A 10,488-nucleotide genomic window follows, 5' to 3' on the forward strand; every position below is an offset into this window, starting at 1 on the left:
CCACCCACACTTGGTCGGTTTTTTATTATAATATTGACGAAAAATTACTGGAACAGTAAAAACCGTAAGTAAAGGTCGGAGTACCGTACGGGGTGAACTAAAGTGGAACGAGCATATGAAACTAGTTGTACAAAATTCAGATGACAGGGGAATATTCACTAGAAGAACGCTAGGGAAACGTAATCCACCCACGGAAGAATTGGCTTGCAAAACACACATTACTCCGCTTCTTCACTATTGCTCATCATCCTAAGAACTTCACCAGGCAGAATTAACAGAGCACATAAAGAACACTCAAAGACGAGTGGAGCGTTTTGTCACGGTTTCGTTTAGTGAGCACGAGAGTGGTAGGAGATACATATCGAACCCCAGTGGCAGCGCTACAAGAGAGACGTTGTGTATCACGGAGAGCATTACTGTTGAAATTTCGAGAGTGAGTGCTACTTACTTACACATACATTTCGCGAAGTGACTAAGAGGCGAACATCAGAGGAATTAGAAGCATGCAGAGGATTAACGACAGACGTTCTTCCCAAACAGCATTTGCGAATGTACCAAGCAAGGGCGGAAATTATACCGGTACGGCGAGTACCTTACGCCACGCAGGGTGATGTGGCTTGCAGAGTGTAAAAGCAGAAGTAAACTAACCATTCGACTTCGTCTCCGACAATTTCAAGCAAATGCGGTTTCTTATTCACGTCGACCTATAGGAATATAATGCAGTCTTTACGTCACTTGAAGCTCCACTGAATACACTACACAAACGACCACAAAAATTAAAATTTCCACATTCATTAAAATTGAAATGTCAAGATAGTCGAGCTCTAGTTCAGAATCGACATGCAGTTTCAATCTGCCAGGAAGTTTGCTAGCTCTGAAAGTTCCATTAGATAGTAATAGATTCCCTCTCCACTGAAATATTCAGCACTATTTAGATAATGCGTAAGAGAAGGGATTAAGAGAGAAAAATAATTATTAGAAATTAACCGATCGCTATTAGTCTCTTCATCATTAAAGATTTAGGTTTTATCGTGATCCATTATGTTGAAATGTTCAAATGCGTGTGAAATCTTATGGGACTTAACTGCTAAGTTCATCAGTCCCTAAGCTTACATACTACTTAACCTAAATTATCCTAAGGACAAACACACACACATCCATGCCCGAGGGAGGACTCGAACCTCCGCCGGGACCTGCTGCACAGTCCATGACTGCAGCGCCTTAGAGCGCTCGGCTAATCCCGCGCGGCGATCCATTATGCACAACACTTTGTCGAAGGGTTTACCAGACAGTTAACAACTAAATCTGATTTTAAAAATGTATCTTTCTGGAATAGGTACAACTGAAAAACAGTTTCAAACCATAATCCGATTCAAAAGATTCCGTGAGGAACGCTGTTGAAGTAGATTTTGGATTAATTTTCGGTATTACTTTTCTAAGATATAGTGGAACCATCTCATACACAACATTTAGGACAGAGATCGAGTTATTACATTCTACTTCACAGAATGCTGAAAATAAATATGAAAAACAAATGATTTGCGATAACACAGGATATTATGTAAGTAACGATGCAAACTTTGGAAAGGTATTCCTGCAATTAAAAGAGGAAGCTGATTCCATGTAAACAAAGGGCACTAAACAACTTATTTACTGAATAGTTACTGTTCATATGTTTTAAATAAGATACAGACATATATCTTTCTCGTTCATCATATGAAAATATTCAGTTAACAGAAAATATTATTAACATTGCAAACACATCACAAATCCTCTGAAATGCATGGAAAATTTGGTGTTGCAGATTGTCCACATGGTCTATTATGGTAGCAAGACGCTTGTAGCATTTTCAAAAGAAAAAGTCTACTATGTCGAGGTCATTACCACAACTCCGACATGGCTATCCACAGGCATATTTCCTGTTTACTGGTCATCCCTGCAGATGCTCGTAGAATAAGATACATAGCACTTGTGATCAAATGATAATTATTTGCCTTGTTAAAAGAGTTTCGAAGGAATTTCTCTACAATGTGTAAAAAAGACTAAACTGTACTTGGACTGTTGCTCAATCTATAATTCTGTGGATAGAATTATTACATCTCAAATTATTTTACTTTTCATTGAAAGGCTGTTCGCCTGATACAACAATACAGAACTTGAAAATGTTTGAAAATTATTGTCCTTCCAGAAACCTGCAGTGACTGCGCCAGTATATTTCTAATTTTAATGACTATTCAGTCAATTAATATTAGGTTTTTGACATATACTCCCTGTAATTCTGTTTATTAACTTCTTAGAAAAGATCATATATCTCATCCCTTGTAAGTTTAAGGCACTTGGAGTTTTACAGTTTTATTCAATAAACACCTAAAACAGTGTGCGAATATGTCGAGAAATTGCATAATGCTAAAAATATTAATATTTTTATTAAATATTCATATAATTAACAAGTCAGTCTAGCGTGTTTTTTGTAGTTCGCTGAGAACGTATGCAGAAAAGCAGAGAGAAGTGAATGCTTCCTAAAAATAAAAGTCCAAGGGAATAAAGATACAAAGATGAGCCTTAATAAACAAATAAAGAACTTTGCTATTAAATAGTTTAAATAGCCAATGTTTAATTGAGCTCTTAAGAGTAAAAATAGTCATTTGGAATAGATTCGTATTGTTTACTGGTTGAATATTGATAGAAATGAGACAGACAAATCACTTTGCATCATGGGAGTGACACACTTTCGACTGTTAAAAAAGTAAGTATCAAATTGTGATTGAAAGGTATTTTGGGAAAAATAAAAAAACATGGTGTTGTGTACTTAATTAGGGCAACATACATCAATTTATGTGGTGAAGGTTTTATTGCACTATTCAGCTCACTGACCTAATTAGTATTAATTGTATTTGATAATTATATATAACTGAAGCAAGTATAGCCAAAATCAAACAGTGACACACTTGAGTAAAGCATTTTCAATCAATAAGGTTAAGAAATTAGGTCTGGCAGGAATGTAAGATGCATATGTCATCATTGTTTTTGTAAAACAAATAATTGTCGATTTTGGACCATGGCTAAACTGGCAGTAGTGACACTCACAAGATTACTTCGTGCCTAACTCTGGAGTGCTAAACCCAAGCAACTATCATTTTCCTATTATAAAATAATATTCAAAAGTAATAATGTGTCCACCCTCTTAATGATAAGCTCAGTGTCACTTTTCTGGACGTTACTTATTAGTGACATCAAGACGAGCAGAACGTTCACAGATACGCAAAAAATAAAATAAAATAAAGTAAAAGCTGGGACACTTTAGTACATTTAAGCAGTCGTATTTCACAATAGTTCAGCATTTTAAAAATCTGGGTGTAATACAAAAACAAGATCATACTAAATTTAGTTACCAAAAAATGCTCCAGTCACCATCTGTATTACTTTTATGACTTTATATTAATTACTCATTAGCTGATGAGTGCAGTGGCTCTATAAATTTCTTAATGGTTTCTGTTGATTTTACTATGGGTAGTTAGTGAAAAATTATTTCATGAAAAACATACACTTATTTGCCAATTTCTTCACTAATTGCTTACTTTTGTGAGCTAGCTCTTGGGTTAATAACCAATTGTCTAGCAAAACATAAAACATTTAAGATGGACATGATGCACTTACAACACACAATCTTGCTGATAATCTTAGCCAGTTCTGCTAGACAACAGGCTGCTAACTAAAAACCTAAGTCACAAAAATAAGTAATCACTAAAACAAGTTATAAGTAAGTGTATTTCTTGCAATGTGAACATGAACATATTTGTACAACCGAAATGCGCATGGTATCAGTTCCCAGGCAATTTTATAACAGTTGCTTCCATATTATTTTGACCTTCTGTTAATAATATAATTTCTTAAATTTACATATATATATATATATATATATATATATATATATATATATATATATATATATAGGGTGTTACAAAAAGGTATGGCCAAACTTTCAGGAAACATTCCTCACACACAAATAAAGAAAAGATGTTATGTGGACATGTTGTGTCCGGAAACGCTTAGTTTCCATGTTAGAGCTCATTTTAGTTTCGTCAGTATGTTCTTCCACCTACGCTCAATGGAGCACGTTATCATGATTTCATACGGGATACTCTACCTGTGCTGCTAGAACATGTGCCTTTACAAGTACGACACAACATGTGGTTCATGCACGATGGAGCTCCTGCACATTTCAGTCGAAGTGTTCGTACGCTTCTCAACAACAGATTCAGTGACCGATGGATTGGTAGAGGCGGACCAATTCCATGCCCTCCACGCTCTCCTGACCTCAACCCTCTTGACTTTCATTTATGGGGGCCTTTGAAAGCTCTTGTCTACGCAGGCCCGGTACCAAATGTAGAGATTCTTCGTGCTCGTATTGTGGACGGCTGTGATACAATACGCCATTCTCCAGGGCTGCATCAGCGCATCAGGGATTCCATGCGACGGAGGGTGGATGCATGTATCCTCGCTAACGGAGGACATTTTGAACATTTCCTGTAACAAAGTGTTTGAAGTCACGCTGGTACGTTCTGTTGCTGTGTGTTTCCATTCCATGATTAATGTGATTTGAAGAGAAGTAATAAAATGAGCTCTAACATGGAAAGTAAGCATTTCCGGACACATGTCCACATAACATCTTTCCTTGTGTGTGAGGAATGTTTCCTGAAAGTTTGGCCATACCTTTTTGTAACACCGTATATATATATATATATATATATATATATATATATATATATATATATATATATATATATATATATATATATACATTGTAGCTATATCAGCTTTATAAGTTGTCAGAAGACGATTTTCGAAAAATCGTCACGTTGCCTCAGAGTTCTGGATAGTCGCAAGGTTAGGCAACATAGATTGCTTAGAAGTATCTCTAGCGTCACACCTGTAACAAAATATTATATACATAGATCTTCTGAGACTGGTAAAGATGTTTGTCATTGAATGAAAACTACATTTTATTTTATAAAGTGTACTTACCCTATTTACTTAAAAAATCAAAGTAGTATCTCGAAAGTTAATCAAGGATGACTACTTACACGAAGGGACCACCGAAAGAGTACTGTTAAGCACTTGATAAATTAGAGTTAAAACTAACAGGTGGCCCTTTACTTAATGTATGTGTCTTTCATTCAATATTAGGGTTTGAAATCCTTACCTGCTGATCGTAAAACCAACAGATATGGTATAAGGAAAAGTTTTAAGACATAAATTTAACTTCTTCTTCGAGTGCTAGTCTTTCAAGCTTCGCAAGAGAACTTCTGCGAAGTGTGGAAGGTAGAAGATGAGGTCCTGACAGAAATGAAGCTGTGAGAACTGGATGTGTGTCGTGCGTGGGTAGTCCAATCGGTAGAGCATCTGCCCACAAAAGGCAAAGATTCCGATTTCGAGTGCAGGTCCAGCACACAGTTTAATCTGCCAGGATTCCGAGCATATTTACCAGTCATATGAGACGACATCCTTCATTATTTTGTAATTTCAGTTTAATATTGATTTTCACTTATACTCCGGTGAATATTTTCATTATCTCACTTGAAGTCCTTGTAGTGCTCCGCAAGCCCTTTACAATGAGACCCGAAACAGCCAAACGCATATCCACGCTACACTAATTTAAAACTTTACACAAAGCTAATTCGTAACCATCACGTGCATGCGCCTACAGTGGTACGATGACGTCACAGGAGAAATTAATACTGCGCTACAAAGGCGTAACCTACAGATATGATCTATCCCTTGTTGTTCCCGTACTTATTTGGCGATTCATTCCTCATCTGCTTTTTTTGCGTATTTATTACGTAACACATCAAAACACCGTTACGTCACGGAACGAAATCAACATTCAGTATCGGTAGGTTAAATTGACACGGTGTCGGAAGTCCTTTCTATTCCATTCCATGACTATATCAAATGGATAAAAAACAAAAGAAAAGAACCTGATTTACTTGTCGTAATCGGGGTTCTTCACAGTAATGTAGAAATTTTTGAAGAGCGTCATATTCGCTATTGACTGTAGAAATTAATATGTTGGCTTGCATGGCCAACTTGCGCAACAGGTTTCAAATTCAGTTGTTATTGGTTTTTCCATCATGCAAAGTAACCACTAAAGATGCTTTATAAATGAAAGCGAAATGTGTCTTGTGTACAATTCTCTTTAATTAAATTGCAGGAAGTTTAAGACGAAAATCAACAATAACTGACTACAGAAGTTATTTATTTCACAATTTCAGTTTCGACTTCTTGCGCCATTTCCAAGCGGTACTGCAAAAGGTTTTGCTTCAGCACATGTCAGACTTTAAAATCCTGCGAAATGTATACCTGTCATCGTCAAAATATGCCTGAGATGTGTTGAAGCAAAGTCCTTTACAGTAACACTTAAAATGGCCCAAAACGCCGCCACTGAAATTGTGATACGGGTACTTTCTACAGTCAACGGCGAATATGACGTTCTTTAAAAAATTCTGCAGGACTGTGAACTGCAGCCGTGAGAAGTTAATCAGACGTGTGCCTAACTAGGCATATGGGGTTTAACTGCAATTTCAACGTAATAAGGAAAAATGGCCCAAAACGCCGACATTGAAACTGTAATAAGGGTAATTTCTACAGTCAACTGCGAATATGATGTTCTTTAAAAAATTCTGCAGGACTGTGAACTGCAGCCGTGAGAAGTTAATCATTCTAACGAGCTGCATGGTATCTGTTCTTCCGGACATGTCCGAAAGAACAGATACCATCTTAGTATGTATGTTGTTGTTGTGGTATTCAGTCCTGAGACTGGTTTGATGCAGCCCTCCATGCTACTCTAACCTGTGCAAGCTTCTTCATCTCCCAGTACCTACTGCAACCTACATCCTTCTGAATCTGCTTAGTGTATTCATCTCTTGGTCTCCCTCTACGATTTTTACCCTCCACGCTGCCCTCCAATACTAAATTGGTGATCCCTTGATGCCTCAGAACATGTCCTACCAACCGGTCCCTTCCTCTAGTCAAGTTGTGCCACAAACTTCTCTTCTCCCCAATCCTATTCAGTACTTCCTCATTAGTTATGTGATCTACCCATCTAATCTTAAGAATTCTTCTGTAGCACCACATTTCAAAAGCTTCTATTCTCTTCTTGTCCAAACTATTTATCGTCCATGTTTCACTTCCATACATGGCTACACTCCATACAAATACTTTCAGAAACGACTTCCCGACACTTAAATCTATACTCGATGTTAACAAATTTCTCTTCTTCAGAAACGCTTCCCTTGCCATTGCCAGTCTACATTTTATATCCCCTCTACTTCGACCATCATCAGTTATTTTGCTCTCCAAATAGCAAAACTCCTTCACTACTTTAAGTGTCTCATTTCCTAATCTAATTCCTTCAGCATCACCCAACTTAATTCGACTACATTCCATTATCCTTGTTTTGCTTTTGTTGATGTTCATCTTATACCCTCCTTTCAAGATACTGTCCATTCCGTTCAACTGCTCTTCCAAGTCCTTTGCTGTCTCTGACAGAATTACAATGTCATCGGCGAACCTCAAAGTTTTTATTTCTTCTCCATGGATTTTAATACCTACTCCGAAATTTTCTTTTGTTTCCTTCACTGCTTGCTCAATATAGAGATTGAATAACATCGGGGAGAGGCTACAACCCTGTCTCACTCTCTTCCCAACCACTGATTCCCTTTCATGTCACTCGACTCTTATAACTGCCATCTGGTTTCTGTACAAATTGTAAATAGCTTTTTGCTCCCTGTATTTTACCCCTGACACCTTCAGAATTTGAAAGAAAGTGTTCCATTCAACATTGTCAAAAGCTTTCTGTAAGTCTACAAATGCTAGAAACTTAGGTTTGACTTTCCTTAATCTAGCTTCTAAGATAAGTCGTAGGGTCAGTACTGCCTCACGTGTTCCAACATTTCTACGGATACCAAACTGATCTTCCCCGAGGTCGGCTTCTACTAGTTTTTCCATTCGTCTGTAAAGAAATCGCGTTAGTATTTTGCAGCCGTGACTTATTAAACTGATAGTTCGGTAATTTTCACATCTGTCAACACCTGCTTTCTTTGGGATTGTCATTATTATATTCTTCTTGAAGTCGGAGGGTATTTCGCCTGTCTCATGCATCTTGCTCACCAGATGGTAGAGTTTTGTCAGGACTGGCTCTCCCAAAGCTGTCAGTAGTTCTATTGGAATATTGTCTATTCCCGGGGCCTTGTTTCGGCTTAGGTCTTTGAGTGCTCTGTCAAACTCTTCACGCAGTATCATATCTCTCAATTCATCTTCATCTACATCCTCTTCCATTTCCATAATATTGTCCTCAAGTACATCGCCCTTGTAGAGACCCTCGATATACTCCTTAGTATATATATATATATATATATATAAGCCTCACCGGCCACTTGACCATCTTCTTCTTCTGTGCGAACTCTTACGGGAATCGGCAACGCGCCGCGAGTAACGAGTATAATGGGCGGGGGCACTACGAATGTAGTGCGGGACAATACGTCGAGAATGTGGGTTTCGCGGGAGGCGTGCCAGAGATAAATCCCTGCAGTCGAGCTATCCTCTGTGCCCTCGGTGGCTCAGTTGGATAAGAGCGTCTGCCATGTAAGCAGGAGATCCCGGGTTCGAGTCCCGGTCGGGGCACACATTTTCATCTGTTCCCGTGGACGTATGTCAACGCGTGTAAGCAGCTAAGGGTGTTCATTTCATCATAATTTAAATAGATGTGTGCCTAGCGAAACAATGTGGGATTTAACTGCAATTTCAGTGCAGTAAGGAAACAAAACTGAGCTGTATATCACATCCCACAATTATTCTTGAATACAGGGAGAGAAACTGGGTCACGCTCGGAAGCTTCGGGTTACCGACATTTTATAGTGTCTCACACATCAGGCGCAATCACCTGAGTCACTTACATTGCATTCCACCTGTGACGAGTAAACAAAAGCGCTCGTTTGTCACGTCTACTGGGGGATGATTGCGCGTACCATTAAAACAACTGGACCGAGTATAGACCCTCGAAGTACCCCCGTTTTGCAGTGCCCCAGTCAAATACAATCAACTGTCCGCTTTCCGAGGGTGCCTCGCTTATTACTGGAGGCAGCAATGAGGACCCTCCGGTGTTCGCCGTCGCCTGATTATCGCCTTTCGTCCGTAGGTGCGCCTCATTTTCTTTGTCACCGCCAAAGGCGCTAATCCAGGTTGTAGGAGACTGTCGGCGGTGATTCCGGCGGCAGTGACGTCACGCACGTGGGCGTCGCTGGCCGGCCGGGGGCGACAGGTTGAGGCGGCGGCGGCGGCGGACGCAGAGCGGCGTCGCCCACGTAGCCGGCGCCGCGGCGCCGCGGGCAGCCCGATATTAGGCGGCGCCGATAATTGCCGTGTTTTGTATCGGCGAGCGCCCGCGGCAGACGTCACTCACCTGCCGGGCCGCCATTATCCGCGCAGCCCGCGGCGCGCCCGGCTCGCTCGTCGCAGATCTCTCTCCCCGGCCTCGTATTTAGCCACCCTGCCTCTCTCTCTGGCTGCTCCTTCTCTACCCTCCCCCCCCCCTCTCACTCTCCCCCACCCTGTCCCGTGGCGCTCCCCGCAGCGGACGGGCGTTTCGTAATTTTCTCCGCGTGTCAATGCGCGAGCGCCTCGCGGAATTAACAATGCGCGCGCCGCCGGTTGACACGGCGCCATTGTGCGGGCACGGCGGCAGCAGCCTGGCGTCCCGACGCCCGGCGTCGGCGCGCGCGCCGCTCTATTAGGCACGTCACGTGGAAGCGGCGCACCCGCGACGGTGCCCGCGCGGGCTATGAAAAATCCCCCGGGCCCCTGAGGTGAGAAAGTCCTGCCAGCGGGGGGAGGACGAGGACACTTTTTGACGTGCGTTCTCATTTTTTGCCGCTATTATTCTCCCCGGCTGCCGGTGCTCCGCCGAGTGTCACACGCCCGGCGCCAATCTTCGCGCCGGAATGCGCCTCCAGGTTTCGTCACAAACAGGTGCTTTTCTGCGCCCGCGTCGATAGCTCGCCGCGCGCATCTGCGCCGGGGGCGGCGCGACTGCGAGCCACCCTGTCGGATCGCGGGGTTGTCGCCTAGCCAGGTAGCGCTGGGTGAGGTTCCATTCCTCTCATCCGACAGCGAGTAACGAGGTTAATAGCAAGAGAGACGAACACCAACAGCGAACTGATCGCTCTGCAGCGACGAGGCTCACTCGCTTTACGCGAGGGCTATTCGGTGAAAGACGTGTATATTTCTATTGTTCATTGTAAAATCACAATTTATGAAAGATGTTTATACAGGGTGTCCAGAAAAGGACTCCCTGATTTCAAATTTAAATATCTCGAAAACAAAGATGGACAGAGGAATGCAGTAAACGGTATGTTTATTGTCAAAGCTGTAAGAAGTTTATACAGCAGTTTGAAATAATACACTCCTGGAAATGGAAAAAAGAACACATTG

General features: G+C 41.2%; 1 non-coding gene across 1 annotated transcript; it reads left to right on the forward strand.

Moving 5' to 3' along the window:
- The first annotated feature begins 8,606 nt into the window (after nucleotides 1–8,606).
- Nucleotides 8,607–8,682, forward strand: Trnat-ugu (transfer RNA threonine (anticodon UGU)). Its single transcript has one exon. It is a non-coding gene; the product is annotated as a tRNA-Thr (tRNA).
- The last annotated feature ends 1,806 nt before the right edge of the window (nucleotides 8,683–10,488 follow it).

Source organism: Schistocerca cancellata, chromosome 2 (genome assembly GCF_023864275.1).
Source record: "Schistocerca cancellata isolate TAMUIC-IGC-003103 chromosome 2, iqSchCanc2.1, whole genome shotgun sequence".
Taxonomy (NCBI): Eukaryota; Metazoa; Arthropoda; class Insecta; order Orthoptera; family Acrididae; genus Schistocerca; species Schistocerca cancellata.